Source organism: Lagopus muta, chromosome 3, assembly GCF_023343835.1.
Source record: "Lagopus muta isolate bLagMut1 chromosome 3, bLagMut1 primary, whole genome shotgun sequence".
In the NCBI taxonomy this organism is placed as follows: Eukaryota; Metazoa; Chordata; class Aves; order Galliformes; family Phasianidae; genus Lagopus; species Lagopus muta.
In genome coordinates, this window is record NC_064435.1 from 70,488,540 (window position 1) to 70,512,592 (window position 24,053).

Here is a 24,053-nt window from a genome sequence, read left to right on the forward strand (position 1 = left end):
CTTTACTCAGATGAAGTGCCCCTTAAGCATGCCCTAGATTTTCGATGTATTCAGTGTGATTTTAGCTGCACAGCTTCCACTGCATTAAATTGAAACTACGTGACAAAAAGGCCAACCAATTTTATATAGAACTTGAAATTATCGGTATATTCATATGTCAGACCTGAGAAAGCTCAAGATATATTTTTTCAGTTCATACCACAAGCAAATATTAACACAGAGAGAATTTAAGTTTGTGCCTATAAATAATTACACTACCTGTACTTTCACTCTACAATAAATTACATCCATTTAGATGATTAAGATACTTCCCTTTAGTAGCCTATTAGTTTGCTCAATTTATTATGTAGTAGTACTCCTAGAGCAAAATTAGCATCCCTTTTTATGTTTAATTATATAGAAATACAAAATAAAGTACATATTTCTATACTTGCAGCACACTATTTCTCTCTTGTGTAGATCCCAAGACAGCAGCTTTCAAAGCCAGTTTTAGCAGCAAACATCATATTGATAAAAAGCTTCTTCATTAGTTTCTTTACCTGCCTATGATTTTCTGAAACACAGATTGCAATTATTTTATTTACAGGTTCCTTATTTTCAGTTAACTACAATGGTAAAGCAGGAAAAGTGAGGGGGTTGTGTGGGATTCTTGTTTCTATGTTTTAAATAACACAGGTAAATATAAGATTTGAAAAAAATAATATGAACGGTTTTGTGCTGTTCAGCTAGAAGTGAAAAAGACTTAGATGAGAAACACCAATGAAAGCCAATCAAACCGTGGGCATGAATGAGGGCACTATAATCAGTCAGTTGAATTAGAGCCTCTGCTATAATCTTTAATACTTTTGTATAAGGTCATAAACTAATTTTGATTTTTATACTTAAATACTAACATCAATTCCTAAATTTTATTTTCAAAACCATTGTCTATGTCGAAGACATCTGATATAAAGTCTTATTCATTGCTGAATACCTAGATTCCTTGTAAGTTATTTATCTCTTACAGAGCTTCCCATCAGAAATGAAAACACCTAAAAACAGAGTAAAACCATAGCCATAGATGAAAAATAACTGTCCATAGCTATTAAACACACCAATGCATAAAGAACTGCTTTACATCTTTTTTAGTAAAGCGAGTTGGACTGAAAATAACTACAGGAAAAAGTAACAGTAGACAAAATAACAGAAAACTTTACAATAGCACAGTTCTGCAGGTCAGCATCTCAGTGTTGCGGGCAAAGCTATCACTTTTTATCGCTTATTACCTTTGAATTTCTAATAACAGAAAACCATAGGATCACAGAATGGCCTGCGTTCCACAATGTCAAGGACCACAACGATCATCTACTTTCAAACCCCCTGCTATATGCAGGGTCGCCAACCACCAGATCAGGCTGCCCAGAGCCACATCAGCCTGGCTTTGAATGCCTCCAGGGATGGGGCATCCACAGCCTCCTTGGGCAACCTGTTCCAGTGACATACATACATTTACGTCTGTGGGAAAAATTTCCTCCTAATATCTAACCTCCCCTGTCTTAGATTAAAACCACTTTCCCTTGTCCATCAATGTGCTTGCAGGTTTATTTTTCATCTGCATCTGCTGTCAGGATCAAGAGACCACGAACACCTTAGAGATTGGTCTAAAAAGAAACACCTGTTTAAGTTTTGAGAAAAGCACTCAGGCAACAGTTCCCTGCCACCGGCACAAGAAGATGGGGAGAATGCTTCAGGTGTAGCATTTCCATTACTCTCAGCAGAGTAATGGAAAATAAATGGCTTCCAGTGGCAAAAATTGTAGTGAATTGGAGTTAAGACCCATATCTCCTACATCTTTCTCCGTTGTCATGCTTTTTGAGCTGGATGCTTAGCCCATCTGGATGAATGAATGTTGACTAGAAAAAAACTTTTCAAGACAAAGATCTGACATCCTCAGCTCCTGAAAGAATGGAACTTTCCTATTTTTAATATGCTATGGAAGGCTGGATCAATGCATGCTTGCATCTCTTTCTCTAGTCATACCATAGACCAGTTCTCTGCCTGCAGACAGGACTTTGCATTTCTACCTTAGAAAGTAGTGAAGCTGCTGACACTTCTTCCTAATGGCACGAGCTCAAGAAGAGCTATACAGACACCTGAGAGCTCATCCTTTATCTGCATTAACAACTCCTCATATGCTACTGGTGTGACTTTGATAATGTGAGTTGCTTCATACAGAGTACTAAAACCAAACACATTAAAATTCTGAAAAATATGGGAAGAGTCTAAAACCATTTCTGCCTTTAACTACACACTTGTAATTTTTGCGGTTTCTGATAGGAAGACGAGAGCCCCCATCCAGGTGCCACAGTGCAGCTGCTGTTTCATACACAACTATTCTCACAATACAGGGCTGAAGTTGTCTCTCGGAATATGTTTTGTTTATGTCAGTTTTAGGGAGGGCTGAAATTGTTGTATCCCATTTCATATCACTTTGTTAGGTTTTAGTGTGGCACACATCACCTCTTAGAAATGAATGATGCAATATAGAAGGAGGCCTCTTAAATAAAGCCAACTTTGAGCAAGCAGACATTAAAGGGTAGTGAAGGGGAAGAAAAGGTGGTTCATCTCTTCCTAAAGCACAGTGTTGAAGCAAATGTTAGAAAAGGGCTTTGATTTGGATTTAAGCATGCACCAAGAGTAACTGGAAACACATAGGGCTTACCACAGCCTGCTTGGATTTGAGCTGATAGCTTTCTCTTCCTCCCCAGCTCAGTGTAGTCTTGGAAAAAAAAGAAAAACGATGGCAAGTGCTCATACCCCAGATTACCAAAAACATAAGATAAATGTCTCCAAACAAGAGGCTCTGCAGAGGGGGCATGTAGTGAGGAGCAGCAGATGAAAGCTGTTTTATCCCCTCTGGGAACAGGGAATAAACTGGCTGGGGATGAAGCGTATCAGTAAAACTGCCTAACAAAGATAGCACTTGCTGTGCTTGGTCTCTGGAGAAAAACAAACCAAAGGAAAAACAAGCCGATCCACTTCCAGGGCACAGCCTCTGTCCTCTGCCTGGCAGAGGGTTAAGTCAGCTGGAAAAGTAACTTCAAAAGAAATTAAGGAGAAAGCTTTAGCTTTAGTTCCTTCATAAACTTCACAGAGACTACAGGAAACTGGGGGTTTCTGCTTCATACCCACCTTGCCATCACCTCCCAGCACTTGTAGCTTTCCATTAACATTACTTAAAAAAGAAAAAAAGTCGCAATGCTGGAGCACAGCTCCTACTCCTGTGAGCGTTACGAAGACATAGCAGACGTCAATTAGTCATCCCAACACATGCACACGTTGCAAATTTTAAAACACTGCATAATTAAAAAGATTACTTTAAAATGCTTTCATATGTTGCTGCAGAATCACTTCAAAGAAAAGTCCAGCTTTCCAACTGCCTGGTCTTAAACAGCCTTGCAGCATCAGATGTGTTGCCCATCGACCTGGTGTAGGGAACCTGCTTTGCAGGGGGGTTGGACTCGATGATCTCTGGAGGACCCTTCCAACCCCTACAATTCTGTGATTCTGTGATAGAAACTGTGGTGCCCCATCCCTGGAGGTGCTCAAGGCCAGGTCAGATGGGGCCCCCCGGGCAGCTGAGCTGATGGGTGGCAGCCCTGCCCATGGCATGGGGTTGGAACTGAGTGGGCTTTGAGTTCCTTTCCAACCCAAACCATTCTGTGATTCTATAAGTGTGTTTTACCCTCTTCCTGCAAAACAGACACTCCCACAGAGGCATGCCATTCTCTGAACTGGTGCTAGTCCTCTATGTCTATTATGTTTGAGCAAGAAACAAATTAAGAAAAGAACCTAAAAAGTACAGTATCACAAAGTCAAATCTGCTGAGTACTTCAGTATCATAATCATGGTATTTTATTATTAAAAGAAAGCATCTGAACATTTATTTTCTAATTCATCCAAATGTCAGTTTCCATCTAGCTACACTTAGGTCCCAATATCCATTTAAAAACATGCCAAGTACTGTACTTAAAACAATTATTTCCCACACAATTAAAACTGTTTTCTTGTTTTCAGTCCTCAAGAATATTTTGAGGTTTTGACTTACCTTTTTTTTTTTTTTTTTTTTTTTTTTTTTTTTTTTTTGAGTTTGAGGAGCACCTCTAGAACAAGCTGAACATTTTATATTTCAGAAGAGTTCAGTAGAAAACAGTGATTTTAACAATTAAATAATCTGGAACATTAAATTAAATTATGGTTCATAACCAGAATTTGAAGTCCTGCTGAAGGAACTCTGACATCCTTTTCTCATCTCCCTAGTTTCTAAATAGTACCTTAATGATGCTTAGAGATAGAACTAGTTATTTAATTAAAACTAACGTTGCTGGAAATGGTATTCAATTAGGAATAAGGAAGAGCATATGATGGGGGCTAAACAGATCTGGCTTCTATCACGGCCCTTCTATATGCACCACAAGTCAATCATTCTCTCTTCTTCTCTCACTTTCCCTTTCTGTAAACCTGGGAAATACCAGGAGGAAAGAAACACAAAAAGAAAAAAAATGTACTGACCTCTGTCATTATATCTGCATGCTAAAAATATGTTAACTTTTTGAAAATAAAGCTACAGATATTTTGGGTAACTAATAAGAATGGATTTTTGACATCAATTTGCACATCTAACTACTTATATATGCACTAACATTAAGATCAGTGTTAGCAGCAAGAACAACGTGAGGTTAACTGCGCTTAAGAGCAAGTCCAAAATCATTCCAACAATTTTAAAAGAGGTGTCTTCATTCCTAACAAAGATCATGTTCTGCACTAATTGCACTGTGCATACTAGTCAAATGCATCTTCTGTCTTCTATAAAGAACTTTGCTCCCACTTGAAGATTTTTTTCTTTAATTGGAGGTACAAGTGACACTTTGCCCAACCTGGAGGAAGAAAACCACCAGCTTTCTACTTTCTTTTTAACATACAGATGGAAGTCTCCTGAAAATAAAGCTTTGTTTACAATGAAAGCAAAGAACTGCAAGAGAATACAAACTGATGAAAGCAACAAGATGCATCAACTTTGTCAGCATGAAAATATCATCTCATTAGAAAGTGAGTTGTGTTAAAGTGGACAGTAACCCATTCCACTGCAGTCATCTGGCAAGGCCCAAGATATGACAACTTTTCTTTAATTAAAAAAAAAAAAAAAAAGATAGAGGGGGAAAATTTATATACTTTTCATGAACAGCATTAAGTTCTTAAAATATACATAGTCTTTGTTTGAAAAATAAAAGCAGCAAAATATTCTCAACTGTTACATAATTATTAAAACCACTACAGCACTGAAGATTACCATCCTTCAGACAATGCATTCTGCTGATCTACTCTACACAACCATAAACCCAATCTATTGGTGAAGATGTTGCTTTTGGCAGAAACTGAAGTTTTGTACCACAAAATCTGACAATTAATGTTTGATTTTAAGTTCTGGGAAATCTACCAGTTGATTTGCCAAACTAGCTCAAATACTGTAATTTAACACAGTGTTTAACATCCATTAAGACCCAGTAAGATCACTGAAAACTTCATAGTACTGAACGACAATACAGGCAGATACTTATAAGTCCCCTAAACAATATCTTGTAATATTATATTTGTTCTCTCATTCAAAACCCACATTTGAGTGTTCACCACTTTATGGAAGACACTACACAGCAACTCTGTGCTACGTGTCTTAAGAATTGCAGCAGAAGAATAACAAAATTTAATACTTGAAAGTCTTTAAGCTCACCCTTTAAGGTCACCTTCACAAAGACAGCCCAACAGACTTGCTTCAATCCATATCACTTGTCTGTTAAGATTCTAAATTGATTCCATAATCATATAAAAACAAGCTCAATACACAATTAGAGCTAACTGTTGCTTTTGCCACTGAAAAGCAAAAAGCAATCTGTGAAGAAAATTTTTTTCCTTTCTGAGGTTCACTGCTTAAAAAAGTATTTTCCATAGTAAGTGGCATTTCTTAGCGTAATTCTGAGAACTAATCAGATTGTTTTCAAGAAAATGTCAAGCCATTGCCCCAGGCAATGTTCTGAAAATTAAACTGACACTGCATTCAATTCAAAAGAAATGAATTACTTTTTTTCTAATGAATGCTTTTTTTTTGTATATTAAAAATGAAAATATTTACCATTTAATACATTTATTATTACAATTACTGTCAGCTTTACTGTCTTGAATATCTTCAATGTGAGAACTAGCAACTTTGATTCTAAGGTTCCACGTAACAGGCAAGAAACAAATATTTCTGATACTTTTGCATTTTTAGTTCTGATATTTTTGCATCTTTTGCTTGACAGACATTTTTGCCTGAGCTAGTTTTCATATGAATGCAAATTTTTTTCCACAGATTTCTTCACTGCACTTCTGACATGCAGGATGGGAGCAAAAAACACATATTTTGAGGAACCAAATGAGCTAAAGGCCTCAGTATCACTATCAGTATCAGTACAGCAACCCAAAAAAGATGCTCGATTTTCCAGTTAGAAATCAGTATGTTTATAACAAACTTTGCATTATTATTAGAACACAACAACCCCTTCCATCATCTCATACAATCATAAAATAACCTCAACCTCTTGAACAGCATTGGACCCTTATCAGAACAGAGGGGAGGGAATGGATCATCTCCCTTGACCTGCTAGCAATGCTCTTCCTAATGCAGCTCAGGATACCATTGGTAATCTCAGTCACCAGGGCATGTTGCCGGCTCATGGTTAACCTGTTGTCCACCAGGTCCTTATCCACAGAGTTACTACACAACAGTGAAAAATCAGCATCAGTAAAGAAAGGTATCCTGTAGATAAAGACTAAATGGTTACCAGGTAAACTTGTATCAAATTCATGCAGTCACAAAAAAGCCACACTGACATGCACAAACAGCAGCAAGGCTACATCACTTGGCCCTCAGTGTTGTAAGGACCACAGCTAGCAGCATGTTCATTAACAATCATCTCACTCTGTTCCCCTCTCCAGCAGATCAGGATGAAGGTCCTCCAGCAGGAAACACACACTGTGCATCCCTTCTGTAACTGTCCTGAGATACTCTGTCCCTGTGCAGTGAAAGGTCTCTGTACCTTCTTTTTTCAGTAGTTTCACACAGAGACCCCCTCTCACCTCTCTAAAACCTACTGACTTCCTGGACCCTCTGGTCTCTTCAGTAGGGTCTCAGAAACTCATTACAAACATACCTAAGGCACTGAACCAACTCATGTGCCATCCTGAAACACTATTCCCCTGCAACACATGATGTGCCTGTACCCTCAGGCACTGAATCTCTCCACACTCACTCAAAAGGGTGCTCCAGAAAGTTGCTCCCATTGACTCATGGTGATAGGCAACAGCTGCAGCCCAAGGGGTAATGTCCCTCAGGAGATAGCCCACAGAAAGGCCAGGGAAAGGGTTCCCTTCCCTGAGGTATTAGGGCTTGACATCTGCCATCATGCCTCCCCTGTTCCTGCACGCATGAGGAGATGTGCTTTCTTCCATATAACTTCACAGTTCAAAAAAGTCATTAGATTAAAAAAAAAAAAAAAAAGCTCATATTTACTAATTACAGTATAAGACAAATATGGAACAACAAGAAAATAACCTGAAATCACAGAAATCAGTTACAAGTATATAATCAAACTGAAGATGTGGGAGTATAGAGAGGAGATAATTTAGTGACAAATCCTACTAATCCATTCCTTGGGAGATATTTTAAGTGGTGTTCAGTTATTCATCACTTAAAGCTAAGTAGGTGGTTAAAAGAAACCGTTGCCCTTTATTCCATATTTAACAGTTTATAAATATCTAATCTATTGCTTCTTCCAGTGAATCAATCTACTGATCTAGGAAAAGAAAACTGTTTTCAAGGTTTCCCTGTTCATACTTGCCTAAATCTGAACCCAAGGTTTTTTCATTCCAAAGATATTGGTTGTTCCTATGTACTTGGTCTCTCTGTTGCTTTCCAGTAACAAAATATTTCACTCTCATGTGTGTTACTCCACCTACACTTCAACTTGCTTTCTGGGACTTTATGGAATGAGTGTGTCATACTTTCAGAAAAAAATGTAAAGGAAAAAAAGCTCAGTTGTAGCTTCTCACCTTCACATCCCATTCCCCCAAGGAATGGTTTTAAAGATGAGTGCTGTTACCTTTATGTTCCTTTCCAGCAGAATATCCATCCAGCATTTACTAACAGGAGCAGAAAGTAAGCTCCAAACAGATTTTCCTCGTTCAGACTCACTGAATACCTATACTTGAAGACTGTCCATTTGACTTTAAACACCTGAAGTGTTTAAAATGTTACAATACTTTGCAACAAAGATGATTCTTTTTACACAACTCGAATTGAACCAATTGAAAGTCAATCTCCCTCCTGCGCTTTAAGAAAATCATTCACTTGATTTGTGAAAAACTTGAAAATCTTTCCCCGCAACTGTCAGGGAACTCTAGCCAAAGCTTCTGTGATGTGTGATATGATGCGAACAAAATTCAGCTTTTAGAAAAATTTAATAACAAACATAAATTTTCAGAGCAGTGCTATTTTCTTTCTTTTTAATAGGTGATAGAAAACCCACAAACACCTATATTTTGCCATCTGATCAAGGAAAAAGGTTTGCTCAAGTGACAATTTTAAGAAGTTATTTTCTTCTACTTGCAAAGGACAGCACATTAGAGATCATAGCAGACTTTTTTAAACAAATAGACAAGGCTGCTCCTTATCTTCCGAAGCCACTATAATACAGTTACTGAAGTATCTTAGCCTACATGATTGAACTCAATGTTTCAGATGGTAAAATATTCTGAACAGCCTCTTGCACGTATATATTGTGGCAAAAATATCAAGGTCCTTAAAAAGTATAAACACTAACATTGAGCAACAAAAGTGAAGCCTAAGCAAAGACTCAGACTAGATGTCAAGATGTCTACAGCACAGTTTGTTTATTCTGTAATAACAAAGAATTTCTGAGGTAGTTTCATCTATTCAGAATTACAAAATCTGTTTTAAAAAAAAAATATATATACACACACACACACATATCTTTTTCTCCCTCAGTTGCAAATGAACGGCTTTATTACCTACAATATAAAGGAGATTAATGAAAGCACAAGTCTATGCAACATCAGGGGTCTCTCTACAGTAAAGCCCACAGGCACCAGAGTTACATCATGGAGCAAACCAAGGGGCAGCGCAACACAAGATGCCAGAAGCAGCACTATCTCCTATGCTATCAGCAGACAAAAAAAACAAAAAACAAAAACCCAGCACAGCTCCACCTAGTTGTAGGGATTTGTTCCAAGGTCACCACTCCTACTGACAGAAAGCTCCCAGTGCCCTCAGAAGAGAAGGTCAGAAGAAAATCAAGGCAACCTTTTACCCTCCTGTAACTGTTTTATATCCTACTAGACTGGGCCTATAACAGACATTTAATCTGCAATAAAAATAAGAGAACAGTGACTGAGAGAACGACAAATAATGGGAAAAAGGAGAAGAAAAGGCACTCCGGAAATTCTTCATTGCGTACACAAGCATTAGGCATTTAAAATGATGAAAACCATTTTTGTTATTTGTTTATATTGGCATCCTTGACAAAGGAAATTAAGTAATAACTTTACACAATTCTAAATAAATTCTATACCCTGAGTTCCAGATGTTCCCTGTTTACAAGACAAATGCTTAGAGAGTGCAGCTAATAAAAGTAAGCTATGAACACAACACACAAGGAAAAGAATTTGAAAATTTTGGAAAGAAAGCACTGTGTGTATTGAGCGAAGAGTGAGTTCATTGATTTTCTAGGCCTTTCCTCCTCCTTTGGTTTCCTGGACAGCATTCTGCAGGAAGATCTCTGAATTTGGTACTGCTCTTCCAATTACCTATAAACCCATCAACTTCCTCCTCCGGATGTATCTTAATTCCTCTTTGTTTCAAGTTCAGAAGATGTTTTTTCAGCAGAAGACTGCAGGGGTATAGGAACGTGAACACCATTTTCCTCATTCTCTTACTTCCTCAGTTTGTAATACTCTATTAAATAGCTGCTGGTTAACTTTTCCATAGTAAAGTAACCCACCAGTTGTCTGTAGTCTTAAATAGAAAATACAGACATTTAAAATGATTTTAAATCTGACACGCACAAACACATGTTAAAAGAACAAAAAATAATACAGATAGTGTCGTGAAAATCAAGCTGCAATAGCCCACATAATATCATGGGGATTTTAACATCTTTACTATACTCAAGTAACCAGGGGGGAAAGAAAAAGAAAAAAAAAAAGCAATTCTATGTTTACAGACATCATTCTTCACTTAGGTATTCTAAACATGAGCTCCTCCATAGTTAGAGGAATATATCAAGCTACCCCTTCCATACTGGAAGTATTACATTTACAGTCCCTGTAAACGAGAAATAACCACTTTTGCAAAAGCATTAATTACATTCAAATCAATATTTACAAGAGAGTTAAAATGGCCCAACAGGATACCACTGTCCATATTACTTTTAAAAATAATCACCAAATGAGGGCACATAAGTCAAAAGAGATGAAAAAAGGTCTTTAGGAAATACTTTTAAAAGGTTATCTTTCACATTCATAGACCACAAAGATACATATTTACAAGCTTAGCTTTTTATATAGCAAGGTAGTGTATAATTCACTCCTCCTTCTAAACTATACCCTTAGCACTGTCTCACTTTGACCATCTAACACATCTTTTCACATTTCTATCGTGAATAAACTCCTCACATTTGCCTGATGAACAGCAAAATTGTGGGGCTGACAAAATTACCTTACATCAGAAAGCATCTTAAAAGATCTAAACGTTCAGTGAATAAAGGTTTTGTGCATTAAGCATCATGTCTTGTTTCTTTTGCTTTTCCATGATTCTATTTCTTCTTGTAGCTCTACCACTGCTTATGTTATCTCACAGAAGATTGAACTTACTGAAAAAGAGCCACATATTTGCTACTCTTCTTTTACTTTCAGTAGCTGCAGGTGACGTAGTTCATTGAGCCACTGGATGAATAACATTGGGATGGCCCCAGAAAGTCATATAGGTCAGCTTCCTTGCTCAAGAGGGCCACTATGAGATCAGACCAGGTTTCTTGGGAATTTATCCATCTGCATTCTTGAAAAACTACATGGTTTGAGGCTACTCAGTCTCTCCAAGCAACCTGACCAATTCTGACTGTTTTTATTTCATATTTACTTCAGTTGAGATAAAAACAAAAACAAACAAACAAACAAACCCCACAACCCTAAACTGTATGCACGATGCTGGACTCATTTGAGGATAACATTCATACAATGATAATTATTACTCTCAGACAAGAAAATTGATCTTTAAGTCTTCCGTAGAAAAATTCTTTGGAAATGTTTGCTTTAAACCTAAATGTTTGTTTTAAACTTCAGTATTTAAGGTTATAGTCAAAAATGCTGCCACGTTAAGAAGTTCTTGTTGAAATAGTTATCATATCACAGAATTATATTACTGAAAGTTTATAGCAATGCCAAATGTAAGGATAGTTGGAAGAAAGAGATCCATTGTAACAATGTTTTATCAGGTGGATTCCACCCTGCCAGCTAGCACTATATCAACAAGCCTCAAAAACAGTTTAATATATGGCTCACCAGGAACCTGCAGCAACAGCCTAACTAGACCAAAGGCTTGAAAGTGTCCAGCCAAAGCTGAAATTGCTACAGCTGTAGTGAGAGAAGCAGCACTTCCAAAAAAATAATAAATAAAATTCAACAGTTTAAAGAAAAAAAAAGTGAAGGTAAAAGGACACTCTTTTGTCTGGGAGATGCAAAGATCTCAGCGTAGACTATATGCTTGCACTGATTAAAGTTATCTGTGATTTCAAAAACATTCAGAGGACCTTCCTTACAAAGTAATTAGTTTTTGAACAGAAAGTATGAATAGTGATAACTTTTATGAACACAGTAATTCTAGTTTACAAATACAACAATGCATTTTTTAATAAAATAACATCTGAGTTTTGTAGCGATTTAAATCTTACAGATATAATCAGTCAACTTAAATATATGCAAGCCTAGGATACATCAAATAGATAAACATATACGACAGACTTATAGAAGTACTTGCAAACATAAAAACTGCTAATATTAGTAGGATGGGAAGAATGATATATAGCTTAAACCTCCAGAAATGCAGGATAGATAGTGTCACATCCTCAAAGTGAAGCCTGACTGTCTTCACATTCTGAGGTTATCTTTAATATAGATCTAAATCCCTAGTGTAATTATAATACAAATTAATCTAAGTGCTGTATACTTGTTCTATATAAGAGATCAATCAAGAAAAAACAAATAGCCGCACATGTTGATATCCAAAGTACAATGTCATTTGGAATATTCCTCTGAATAGTGGATTTAATTTTGTTGTGCAAGTAAAATTATCAAGAACTGTCCTTAAGATCCTAAGTAAACTGAATGAAAGGAATATTCACTGTAAATGCTCTACAGATAAAAGAATTTGAGTAAGTCTCAAAGAAAAAATTAGAGTAAGTCTGTGCCTATCAAGATAACACTTTATATTGAATAGAGAATTGAATGCAGAATGTTTCTTGTCTGAAAACAGTAGTAATATTGGTGTTATTCCACATGGACACATCCCTTCATGTCTCTTCAAATTAGAAAGTCAGCATGGTACACATGCATGATATAGAATTACCAGTCTGCTCAGATGAGACATGTTCCACGTAATGAGAAAGAACACAGATAGCAGCTATGAACTGAAACATCAAATGAAAAGAGTTAAACCTAATGACAAACATATGGTTAACATGTTAACTTTGATATCCATAATGCATAAAAGAACGCTCTCTGAAAGAGAGCCACATGTCTGGAGAAGAGAAAGCTCAGGGGAGACCTTATTGCTCTCTATAACTACCTGAAGGGAGGTTGCAGTGAGCTGGGTGTCGGCCTCTTCTCTCATGTAACTGGTGACAGAACTAGAGGGAATGGCTTCAAGCTGCGCCAAGGGGAGATTTAGGCTGGATGTTAGGAAATACTGCTTTTCTGAAAGAGTGGTCAGGCACTGGAATGGGCTGCCCAGGGAGGTGGTGAAGTCACCAACCCTGGAGGTGTTCAAAGAACATTTGGATTTTGTCTTGAGGGATATGATTTAGTGAGAACTATTGGTGATGGATGGTTGGACTGGATGATCTTATAAGTCTTTTCCAACCTTGGTGATTCTGTGAGTGTATGAAGATTGAAGAAAAGGCTTTACTTTAAATTAATATTCTAATATGTTAGAGGAAATGTTGGCCTTCATAAACACAGGGGAACAGGTTAAACAGAATAGAAGCTGCATTATATTTTAGATTAACAGTTGAATATCAGAAATAGTCAAACTGATATCCATTTCAAGCTTTTAACATAGAGGCTTATCATCCATAGCAGCATAACGATGATACTGGTTTGCCAATAGATATTTTGCTTTAAATTGTTAATACTGTAAATCAGAATTTTCCTGAATGTTTCAGGTGAAGATAACTGCATGAAGTGTGCTGAGCTGCCTCTCTGCTGACACCCTGTCTCCCACACAATGTTTTTGCAGCATGGATTGCTTTTTTACTGTACTGATACACTGAAGAAAAAAATAAAATAAAAATTATCTGGGCTACAGAATACCCCAGTATTTTTGCTTTGTTTAAGGTCTTTCAGAATAATTTGCATAATGGGACAACTTCCCAAGTGAGGACATTCCCAAAGCTACAACAATTTAAGGTGTTTATAGCACCCCTGTGAAAGTTAGAATGCATTTATCTACCTCTTCTTGAGCATAAGTGCATCTTAGTAGCAGATGACACTATCATTTAAGCTCAAGTAATTTTTCCTCCACGACACAATAAAAATTTAGTGAACAGTTCTCTTTTTGTACTGAACAGTAACATCAGAAATATCTTTCAGAATTTTATTTCAGATTATATAACTCAGATTATGCAATAAAGCTAGAAACATATCACAAAGTTTTGTTTTTGTTTTTGTTTTGTTTTTTTTTTTAATAAAGAAAAAAAAGCAAAAATGACTACATTTAAACCTACCCTTATTCTACCTCTGTATTTGCAATATATTCTACAATATCATGAAGGCACAGTCTGGAAGAGACCCAAGCTGCTGGTTAAAATGCAGTTTCTGTGGTTCAAGAGATTAACTGTTGCTAGGTTTGAGTTTGTTGGGTTGTCCGTTTGTTTTCTAAGCAAACAAATCTTAGTATATTGATGCTGATTTAGACAATAGCAACAATTAATAAATATGTGTTTCACCTATACCTCCCACCTGAAAAGAACAATCCATTGCCCTGAGAAAATGTGTTTTGGGGTTATTTACCCACTCAATACACATATATATACCCACTCATATACACTCAAGTGTATATGATAATAATTTGTGCACCAAAGCAAGTAGATTAGAAAAAGGCATTCTACTCTTATCATAAAACAGACAAATCTATGCAACCAGCACTGAGTCTTTTTAAGTAGAGATTCCTGAAGCAGTGCAGATGTTTCAGATAATTTACTGATTTAAAATGTGTTTTCAAATAGTATTGCAATTCATATTCTGACAAATTATAGCCATGTACTCTGGTTAGCTGGATCCAAGTTAACCAAATACAATAAATGAACAAAAATGCTCACCTCAGAGGCTAGAAGGAAGAAAAAAGAAAAAAAGAAAAAAAAAAAAATCAGCAAAATCTAAAATGTATAGATTTCTCATTAATTGAAAAACCAAGGGGTTTTTTTTGCTGAAATTCACACATATTTTGGGAAGGTTTCTTTGTTTTGTTTTTTAAATTTAAGTGTATTTTAAGGAAGAAAGGTGCACCTAGTCACATTTTTGTTTCTTTTAACAATGAATTTTAAGTCATACCCTCTTCAAGATGTCAGAAAACATCCCAAGAAATTTTTTGAAGTACATGTCATATTAGTCTTAAACCCATTGAATCACAGTCAGTTGGAACATTTAAAAAAATATCATACTCAGATCAAGATATTTGTGCTTGTAGTCTTTTCTATTCCTTAGCTTTAACCAATAAGTGGAAAAATTGTAGATCAACCCCACAAACTCTTAATTTCTCTGATTCCATCAGATCATAGCAGATGATGTAAACTACCATACAGGTCAGTTGGAATGTTCCTAGTATATCTTGTAGTGTGCTGAATGGTTTATGAATCTCATGCACTTCTCCAAGGAGCTCATTCTACGAGGGTTCTGTTAACTCCCGCACATCCATTTGGCCTGCATGCCCCTTCTTCCGCAGTCTTTAACTCAGAACAGAACATCTGCTAAATGAACCCCTGACATCACTCATTTTCTATTCTTTTTTTTTTCCCCCCTGTAAACACAAACTAATTACAAGTGTGAGGCTTTCATATCGTTCTGTTTTAAGGTAAGTATAACAGAGGTTCAGAAATTGTTCTAACTAATGCATTCTTTATTAACCTGTCACTGTTAAAGACACACCTTTGTTTTTCACATTCAGAATATCGCATCTTAAAAAAAATGAAAACAGAAAAAATTGGTGCTGAGCCAGTGAAACAGTAGATACAGCCTAAAATAGTTATCTAACACTCATACATGCCTACCCATAAAAATTAAGAATTAATAATTTTTCTAATTTAAAATTCTTCTGCTTAAATAGCCAAATACACGATTGGCTTCAACCGCAGAGTGGGGCAAGATGTAAGAAAATAGGAAAAAAAAGTCCACATACATTTCTGTTTGTATTTGAGAATATCATCCTGGTTATAAAACTAGAGAGAGCATGAGTTCCACCCACTGCTGCCAGCAACTGATAGAGGCACTGATTCAAGATATGGAACACAACATTTTGCCTGAAGAAATCAGTGTCAGACTTAGCATTCATTTTACCGCAACTTAGTCAGCAATGGGGGTGGGGAATAAAGTTTTGAAACTAAAATGTTCCAAGTGCAACAGAAGAAGGAACAAAAAAGGAAGAAAACTGTACAAGATTAAGTTGGCTATATCAGCAACCTACACTTAGAATTTAAATCTTCTTCACATATAAGCAAGGTCTGGAAAATTTTATCTTTTATATAGATTCATTCCAATCATCTTGTAATTATCCTCCAGACTGACTTTATATTTTCAAGTTCTTTGAATTGGCAACATTATTTTATTCTTTATTTCTATCTCCATCATCATCATCATCCACAATTCTTTTAACATTTTCTTTGAAAGAAACAGAGTTCTAAAAATATTGAAGCACTGTCCTAAAAGCATTCATAATAATAGGTTTTCAAAGTCATCCCCCCAAACTAGAGTAGCTATTCCTCCTTTTTTCTTTTTCCCCCTTCAGAGCTAGATAGCCCTCAACACTGCATTGTAACATATTCTTCTCACACTTTCATTATTCACTGCCAATTTGACTGATAATGAAACATTTTGTCATCTTTGCTCCTGTTTCTTTGCTCTGGTCTCTCCATTTCTTAAAGGAAATTGAATTTTTGTTTCATCATAGCAATGCTGCAATAAAATACAATTCTATTCTGGTAGTATGATGTGATAAAGTTATAGTTTTTATTACCACAGTAAAGCTCTAAGATGACAGAGTTTCTGGAAATTGGTAACAAAGTTCTCATGCCACTAATTCAGTCAGTTATCTGAAAATAAACAACAAAACAAATCCAAACAAAAAAAAGTATTGTTTAGGTTAACTTTCAGGTACTCAAGAATATGATTAGCATGGACAAAGAATCACAGAATGGCTGAGGATGGGAGGGCCCTCTGTATCCATCAGGTCCAACTCCTGCTCAAGCTGGGATACTCAGGGCTACTCTCTGAGGCCCATGTCCAAGCAGCTTTTGGAGATCTCCAAGAATCAGATTTCACCACCTCTTTGGGCAAACCGTCTATGCTTCATCATCCTCAAAGGACAGAAATTCTTCCTGGTGTCCTAAGGGAACATGCTCAGAAAGAGTTCAAGAGGACAGACTTGAGGATAGACCTCAAGTTAAGCACATGGCAGCAGCTGAGAAGTTAAGCATGCTTCAGCCAGTTCTGCTTAATTTTCACCAAAAAAATAGGCTGCCCACGCACATACAAACTTGTTAGACTTGCACTGGTATCTGTTTCTCCTTGTGTTGTTTTCCTCCACGCTAATTACATCCTTCTAGCTGCTTTCATACTTACATGTATGCGAACATAAAAGTAGAAAAAAATTTCTCAATCAACAGGGTGGAAAATGCAATCACTATGAACCAAGATGCAGAAAAATAGACATGCCACTAGACACTATCTATAGAGATCACATCAGTGTTCAAAGCAGAGCAGATTCATACCACCCCAAAAGAATTTACAGGATTTGTCACAGCAGATCATATTGCTGCTCTGAAACCTGGCAGGCTGCCTCCAGCACTGGCCAACACCTGATCCTACACAGAGAAGAGAGTAGCAGCATATTGCACCTGGCTAATCTTGAGAGATTTTCTCTTTAATTGCTAAGCAGAGCAGAAAAGAAACACACTGGGGCTGCTCTTGGGCTATGTAAGTCATTTTGCTTAGTTTTAAATTTAGTAATATACACAATTTTAGGTGACACTGCATTAAATGCAGTCTATTAGAATTAGCTTCTTGCATTGAACTGATAGAGTCAATTTAGAAAAAAAGTTTGATTGGCTACAAGTTTGATAGAGCTATGTCTCCCACAAAAGCTAGCATACGAGCATATGAAGAACTAATACGATGTTTTCAGGTCCTTTTTTTTCCCCCTTCCTTCTTAGGCAAAGCATACTCCACAGAAACACAAGAATACTAAAATCCTGCTCTGCTGTTGTATACAATATCTTCAGTAAAAGAAGGTTGGTCTCCCTTAGAAACTATGGGATATTCCCACAGTACAGAAAGCAGCAAAGAAAAAAAGTTAACATGTCTGGGTGTGAACAATCTTTCCCACCTGTTCATAGTCTTCCACTCCCTTCAAACTATCTCAGGTTTCTGGATCTCCCAGAGAAATCTTTCACAACAGATAAATTTCCACACAAAATATTTCTTACTGTACCCAAAGATAATACTCAGGCACTGAAAAGAAACATTAGTGCAGAAGAGTGATATTTTTGTAGTTAATGGTTACAACAACTATCTTTGACAACGTGATATGAAAGTCATTTATTCAACCCAACACCAACACAATGATTTGGTGGAAAAAAAAATGAGGTCTCTTCATAAATTACTTCTTACGACAAAATTATGCCATATTCAGCTCACATTTTTCTCAAGTTATCTCATTTACTTTATAGATTGATGATAGTCTTCATGCTCAAGCCTCCTTATACTACAGGATAAACATTTTCAACCTACTCATCAGTCTGTCACATCCCTCACTTTTTATGACCCTCTTCAATTTAGCCAAACTACTTTTGCTGGCAGAGTAGGATAATGTGCAATTAGATTTCTCCCAGTTAGAGATAAACAAGATGGACTTTACACTCCCTTCCACCACTGTTTCAAGAAGTTTTGTGCAAATGCAATACCATATATGGTCTTGGTAACACTATTTTTAAAAAACTAATTTTGATCATCTTTAAAAGACCAAGGACCGAGTTTGAAATCAGAAGGAAGCATTTAATATTTAACAGTTTTGGGGCACTCTCAATAAGTATTCCTTGATGCAATTAGCATTTCACTATAAGCAAGGAAAGGACTTTAAAAGCACCTGCTTGCTTAGGATGATGCCTCTTTACCATGATTTTCCCAGCAAGTTGGTGACAGATGGTATGCATCCAAATAAAGATGGATTGCTATTCAGCGTTAGCTGTTTCATTCTTATTGCTGTATCTATTTAATTTGTTGTCAAATCACTATCTACCTTTTCAATCATATGTTTTTGAAAAAGCCATTTATTGTTCAGCATATTACTTATGCAGTAAACACCTGATCCTTCTAGATGTCTGTAATCAACAGAAAACTTGATATCTACTCTGTTACAGAAAATAAAGAGCTATTTCCAGTTCAGCACTTGCCCCTTCCAACCTCTGCAACCTACTTTGTTTACTAAAGCTTTCATTTGCAAATGCTTTTATCTACTAAATGTTGCACCAAGAGATAAAATGCTACTTGACTGCACAGAAAACACCTAAAGAAATTGCCAGGAACCTCTCACTCAACCTCTGTGAAATGGTGAATTTGATAGGAGGATATGTTCCTCAGCCAAATCAGAACAGTTTCAATAATTTATAACATCTCAATCTAGGCCACACTTATGCGTCTGTATTTAATGCATAAAAGAAGATGAAAAGTTTTGTAGTACATTTTGAGAAATAAGAATTACATACAAAATCTAAGCCAAAATAAGTCGTAAATTGCATCACAATTGGTAACAACTAATCCTCGTATCTTCATATAAATAATACACTGTATTCTTCTCTGTGATTTATTAGCTAGAAGCATTGGCTCACAAGCAGGGAAAGTTAATGAAGAGCCTTTTCAAATTCATGTCCAACCAATATAGTTTGAAACTATTTAAATGTTTATGTTCAAAGTGGAATAAAATAACATCTTTGTGTGCTTACAGTGTACGTGTTTGTTTTTTTTTTTTGGTTTATGCAAATCTCAGATATTTTAAGCTAGTATGAGTAGTCAAATTCTTGTGCCTACATATAATCAACAAGCCTTGTGTGAAAGCTCAATCCTACACAGTGCTATGCTAGTGCTATGCAGAAACATACAGATTAATCTGGCGGGATTATATCAAAGACCACACTTATTATAAAAGTAAAAATCCAAAAGACCATTTCAGTGCAGTGTCCAGCATGGCTCAGTTTGGGTTCAAGAGGATCAGGAAAATTGAGTTTTGTTCCATTGAGTTTTTATCTATTCCTACATTCCTCCAGAATCTTCAAAAAGAAAAGAGTCAACTCAAAAAGAAAAAAAGACAAGCCTGTAACATTTCCAGCAAACTCAACTCCCTACCATCACTATTCTGTTTCCCTTTACAGGCCTATCTTCTTAAGCTGCTGTTGTCTGTTCGGTTGTGAGCTCTGATTACATCAGATACCCCAGAAAAAAAAAGAAAGCATGAAAAAAAGTAATGTTGCAAGACAGAACAGTAAAAAGGAACAGGTTATGTTATGCTTATATTCCAGAAAACAGCATCCTGAAGGTAAATATTCAAAAATTACTGCTGGAGCTGCAATGATTCACACCACAAATAAGCATCACGTTTTGCATTTCAAGGTATGCCTAGCCCTTCAGTAGAGTCAAACTCATAATCAGATGGGCAGCGATGGCTATCTTGCCTCTGCAGTGGGAAGCCACCAAATTATAGCATTTTCAAGGTGTTCTCTTTTCAGATTAAGAAGTTACTTGAGGCTCAAGTCTGATATCTTGAACCTTTGGGGCAGAAGTGAGAATGAGCGAACACACGCAACAGTGCTGTTTACAGACTGGTCACCACGAGCCAGGTTTCGTTGAACTGCTGGATCTAGAATGCCTATTCCAGACTTACATTTTTTCTTCATAGCAAATCTGTACTAGTTTCAGAGGGGCTATGCTGTTTACAGACTAAGCAGCACAAATAAGGCAGCATTAACTTCTGCAGCAATGTGCAACTCAACATAAATACCAATAAAAATTTAGAATTCCAATCTACTGAACTTCAGAATTCTGAAGGCTTTTACACATCCATCAGGAAGCTTATTTGCTTTCTAGTTACACGTCTAGTCACATGCAGTTCTTCATATATAACACAAAGCAGAGATCCAAGAAAAACAGTCTCTACCCTAAGCATTCCTGCCATCTGGGGACATGGGCTTGCCATACTCCAGCAGCTGTGCAGCTGTACAACTATCAAGGAACCACCACTGCTGGCATTAACCACAGCAGTAGCAAAGCCACACAAAACTGATCCAAGGCCAAAACCCAACTGCAATACAGATGGGTAACAGAAACACCAGTGCCATCTTCTCACATCTCCTCAGCACACTGCAGGTGCTCTTAGCCTTGGAAGCACTCACATTCAGGGCAAATGGCAGTCAGTCTTCCTCATTTCAACTCAGTTTACACAAGTAACTACAGGGCACACTCTGTGCAACCAGGATTCACCACCATGTGTGGGCATCTTCTCAGCTACTTCTGCATTCAAACTATCAGTCTCAACTTGTCATTTTCAAACTATCTCTCAGTTTCATTTCTCTAGCATCTTCTCCCATTAAATACATGGTTTTCCATACCAGGGTTATTCAAGACTTCAGCAGCTCTTTGGAGAGCCAGTTTAGGATTAAGTAATCCTCCTGCCAAATGTTATACAACTTTTCACATTAAAAGGCTGTGTCACTGCAAAGGAATTTATAAGGTCAGATAATCAACACTTCAAAATAGTGACTTCATCATTAAATTCCACACATAAGCTTCCTTAATCTCTGTAATAAGTTTCCTACAGGTAACAGTACTCCCATGGGAGAACTGGGGAAGAGAAGTAGAAGAGAACTGCTTTTCCTCATCTCAAATGCACTGTCTTAAGTAACTCCCCAAAAGTGGTCTCCAATTTAGTGCTAGCAGTACAAAAACATTTGATGTTTGATTGCATTGAGTCCGCTACCACTACAGCTGCTATGGATCAGACTGGTAGCCAAACTGAAAAAGGGAAAATATAATTTCTTTTCTTTTGGGTAATCAGTTTGTGCACAAATGAGGTCTCAGTGAAAGCATGCACAATATTCTGACATAATTTTTCTCAGCTAAAACTCTTGCCAGATATACATCAGAACACCATAGGGTATACGTTGTATTACTTTCTCCAAAACCTAATACTATTTCACTACCAGGATACACATTTCTAAGTCAAATCAGAGCACATTTATGCTAATGTCATTTACCTCCAGTTTCCTCCACTAGCTGACAGATCTGAAACAACAAGATCCCTCCATGGTAGAAGCAGTTATGCAGGCAGAATTGCCAGTTTGCCAACATAATTTATTCCACACAGGAATATGAAATTAAAATTTCAGTTCACAGCAGATTTACCAGCCGTGTTCCACTGCCACCATCACATCAAAGCTTCTATATTTTAGGCATATCCTTAGTAGCCTTTTCAACTCTGAAGTCGTAGAAATAGGTGTCTGAGCCTCTTAGAAACTCTATACTTGAAAGAATTATCTCCTTCTAAAAACGCAACTATATGTACTTTGTTCAACATTTCTTTGTAAAAGTCAGTTCAGTTAAATTAACATGCTGACCTTTGTGATATAAATATGCAAAGTGATCCATCTAACAGCTATGAAGTCTTAAGGAAGGTTGATAAAAGCATATACTTTTGATGACCTCCCACTGAAGGGAATGCTCTGCCTAAGGCTAAGTGCTACCTTCTGATGCATTTGCTCAACACTGACAGGCTTTCTCATAAAATGTTTTGCTGCAAGGCTATATTAAACCATTTTGTTTTAAGCTTATCTCATTGCAAAAATATATCGTTTTCACTCTAAAATAAATAAATACACAATATCTTTTGTATCAGTAATAGACACCCCTGCCTTCCCTTTGTCTTTTCTTCCTCCCAACATGAGGGCTCTGAATTTTGATTTATTTTTGATAGCTCATTGACTTAAATTTTGCAAACTACACTGTAGCACAGTTAAAATTTTTTACTTGATGGCAGATAAGCTCTTCCAGCCTCATGCTTTGGGGCACGATGGGGTGGGGGGGGGGGGGGGAGGATACAGAGGAAGAAAATACAAAAGGATAAAGATTGTAAACTCAACTACACCAGTAACACCAATAGTTCAGGAATATTGCAATACTGGCTTTGATAAAAACAATTTTTGTATCCAGTTATGGCTTTGAGATCCTGAAGAATCTCTGATACTATACAAAAATAAGCTGAAAAATAAAAGTTATTCACACAAAGCATACTTGACAAGTGAAAGCTCTACGTCTGAGGCATATGTGAAATAGGCAAAGATTTCTTAAAGCACTTAGAGTTATTCTAGTAGAACCAATTGTGAGGTTATGACTGGAAAATAATTTTCCAACACATTTACAGATGTTCATTAACTCTCTCAATCAGCACATCATGAGTACTTTTTTCTTTAATTGAAATGTTTAAGCACCAACTCCTCTGACAACTCTCATTATTAACCATTATATTAGCAAGGTTTTACTCTCTGAAAAATAAAGGCTAAAATATAATTTCTAACCTTTTTTGAACATTTTTTTCCCCCTAGGAGAAATGACTGGTTGTAAACACATATTCTACATTCATAGTTGTCATGCACGCACACACACACAAAAAATAATCCAATTCCTGAGATAGCAAGTTACTTTTCTTAATGTTCGCAAGCCATACAATGGTTGGATGAAAGAAAATGGACTAGAAGGACACGTCCCTTGGAGAAGTTACAGTGATTTCTTGGATGAGAGAAAAGTGGTGATGATTATACTAGCTACATAAAGCTGGTTTTGTTGTCTCCCTGGGGGTGGAAATGAGCTTAAGAAGTTTCAAGATTCCACATATGACTAAGAGAATTTAAATTAAGGATTTAAAGAACTCATAAGATTTTGTCATTCTGCCTTTTTATTTATTTAAATGAAAAGATTTATCTAAACTGAATAACTGTTGAGTGCTAGTTAACTTACGTAATTATTCCACTTGCATAAAGTAATGTAAATACTCATTCGATAAGTGTAATTTGAAATATAAAGTTATTCATTTACAAATTTACTGGCTAATTTGCGGTTAAATGGTGAACTAATTAAAGTAAAGCTTCTATCCTCTTTCAAAGAACAGTAGTTTCCAAGTCAGAATGATATAGCAATCTGGGATGGGAGCTAATTAGATTCAGCATATTAATCATGCTTGTTACTTCAGAAGGAGAAAGAAAAAAAAAAAAAAAAAAAAAGAAGAAGTCTAGCTGGTTTCTTTTTGGTTGTTTGGTTGTTTGTCTGGGGAGGAGGGGAGGGGTAGAAAATAGGTAGGAGAGCTATGTGTCATATGAACTCAATTCCTGCTGTGACATATTTGAACCTTTTACACTATAATAACTATACAACTGCAT

At 36.5% G+C, this 24,053-nt stretch overlaps 1 protein-coding gene across 9 annotated transcripts in view; it reads right to left on the bottom strand.

Annotated features, from left to right (window-relative positions):
- Positions 1 to 24,053, bottom strand: part of CTNND2 (catenin delta 2) — a 613,278-nt gene that overhangs the window by 539,162 nt on the left and 50,063 nt on the right. The window lies entirely within an intron of this gene.